We start from the raw sequence: 2,928 nt of genomic DNA on the forward strand, positions 1-2,928 counted from the left end.
GTGTGGGGGGGGGGGGGTGAGTGAGGGTAGACTTTGGCTGATAATTGGGTATAAACTATCGTTTTTAATATTTTTGCACTATGACTGTGTCTCTGTTGAGTCCCGTGTTCATATGTCAACATTGACAGCCATTTCCACAGAACTATGTTTGTCATCGACATCCCCCCCCCCCCCCACTTAATCACAGTAGATGTAGATCATTTTTGACAAGGACGGTAATTTTCTCGTTACTGTGTTTTTCATTGACATTACGCCAAAAAAATCAAAGAATCTCAATTACTTATTGCCATGGAAACTTGGGATTTGGTACCGTGATAGCCGATCCACGTTTAAAATAGACTGGTCATTTTGGTCTTTTTCTAAAATGCCAGGAGTGAATGAGTATTTATATCAGGCTAGGGGTGTATTTTCAACACTTTTATTACATTATAAAATTGAAGTCTGCTTCATCCATGAAAACTTCCAAATCAAAATAGTGATGACCATATTGCTTCAATATAGGTCGTGCCTTTTCTTTCCTATTAAAAAAAAATAGTTTTTGAAAATTTAAGTACTAAAAATATACGTGTTTGTTTTCGAGATGGCTGCCAGTACCATGTAGGTTTAAAAAATTGAGAAAAAAAATACTTGATCAGATGTTGGAAAATCCTCAGAAGCAGATGGTTCCTCTTTTTTTTTAGACACCCTGCATTTTTATTGTGTACTATGAGCCCTTGCCATACTTCCATCTCTCCTGGTGTATCTTTAAAATAATAAAATATTAATTGGCAATTTCAAGAAGCATCTCAGGTTGTCAACATCTTCTATACCAGTCCTTGGGCCCTTTAAATGTAATGAGAACCAGGGTTCAGGTGGACACATATCCCTGAAGGAACAGAAGTATTTAAAGTCGTAGAGGATAATACATTAGGAAAAATCCCCCTTTTTCATAAAAATAAACTTGCCGTCTTGGATGTTAGTGCTGGACGTTTTGATTATTTACGTTCTCTCAGTTCTGTTGTTTTTTGGTTCCTTGTTTTTTTTTTCTTCGTATTGTGTCAAAGTATTTGCCCTTACTGAAGAGCCCCCCTTTTTTCCAGGTGAGCTGCAGTTCATCTCGTCCTTGAAATATCACGAAGGAATCTTCCTCCATTGAAAAAGTTTGACGCAATAGCATGTTTCTGAAATTCAATGTCGTACTCGTGGAAAGACTTTTACTGCAATAAACTGGTAAAATTACGCTGAATATTTTGTTAATTTTGAAATGTTCATCCACAACAGTGTCAGCTACAGAACGCAGTGAAGAAATGCTGTCTGTAAGTTGTCCAAACATAAGTGTCTTCTGGACAAATATATCTGTGCTGGGGACCAACAATTATTTATGTGAGAACAAAACAGACCATGAGGACGACGATGACGGTAGCACCCAAATGCACCCTGTAGGATTTTCCCAACGAAATGCTATTCTTGGCGGTATTGGAGTAGTTTTTAACGTATTTGCACTTCTGATAATGTTATTAACAAAAGGGACTAAGCGATATCTTCAAGTCTCCCTGTGCAGTTTGATCTTTGCAGATTTTACCTTGACATTATCCGTCTCGATATATGGATCTTTAAGGTGGACGGGAAAATCGGAGCACCCCGTATGTTACCCAGTAGTATTATTCATCCTGCTGTCTCTTGTATCAACTTACCTGACGACAGCCCAGCAGTCGGTATACAACTTTGTCGCGGTTGTTTACCCCGTAAAGTTCAAGAATTTGGCCCGAGCAAAAACAATAGTTTTTGCTTCTGCACTTATTTGGCTCTACTCATGTGCTTTGTTACTGGGCAGTATCGGTATCAGTAGCCCAAAGGGTTTCACATGCGTTCCTGCTTTATTTATACACGGCTACAAGATTATTGGTATTGGGATAACAATCATCAGCTGCTCTTCTGTCACATTCGGTCTCAACTTGAAGATCTTGATTGTTTTGAGGTATCATAATCGCGTTATTCATGTAGATGCTGCCAGCAACTCAGACAGCGCTCCCGGCCATCACGGAGAGGGATCGTCGAATGTTCAACATTCTCGGGGTTCAGATCATCCTAGCTATCGGGGTCACGTAGACAGGGCGTCGTATGCTTCTAAAGCACAAGGTGGCTTTGCAAGAGAAAACAAAGAGAATTGTGAAGGAACTGACGAAAGAGAGGTTGGAGAAAGCTCAGAGAGAATCCCTAGTCCATTGTCGCAGTCATTTTCAAAGAGATTTACACCACGTGAGCCTTATATAACACCCAGAGGTCGAGATTTATTGCATGCTGCTAATCCAATTCAAGAGTCGCTCAACAGAATTTTGAATACAAAGCCTCCGAGAATTGCCAGTTCTGTAAAATGTCAAAAGAGTATCATCAATACGTTAGCCAATCAGCAAGCAGTGAAAAATGCAGGCATGCGCAAAACGAACATCACCCTAGTCCTGCTCACGCTTTGGTGCACTATTCTGCTTCTGCCTTTCTCCATGTATCTCGTGTGGCTCAGCAGTTTAGAAATTGAAGACATAGGACACTTCGCTCTTAAGCCAGCAGGCATATTCGGCTCAACCTTGATTATTATCAATTCCGTAACCAAACCACTCTTATACGCTGCTCGCTTTATCGATTGGAAACGACTTCTAAAGAAAAACGCAACAACTGACAGTAGCACGACTAACTTCAATAACTAGCTCGCGGAAGTTTTTTAAATATTTTTTTTTATTGTAGAGAGTTTTTAAGGAATAGATTTTGCTTGAAAAAAACAACGATCCAAAACCAAAATATTAAATTATTCTTGTTGTTGTTGTTGTTGTTGTTGTTGTTGTTGTTGTTGTTGTTGTTGTTATTATTGTTATTATTTTTGTGATTATTATTATTGTTATTATAATTAGTATAATAAAAATCATCATCATCATCATTATTAATTTACAGTAA

The sequence above is a fragment of the Aplysia californica genome, unplaced genomic scaffold (assembly GCF_000002075.1).
Source record: "Aplysia californica isolate F4 #8 unplaced genomic scaffold, AplCal3.0 scaffold00056, whole genome shotgun sequence".
In the NCBI taxonomy this organism is placed as follows: domain Eukaryota; kingdom Metazoa; phylum Mollusca; class Gastropoda; order Aplysiida; family Aplysiidae; genus Aplysia; species Aplysia californica.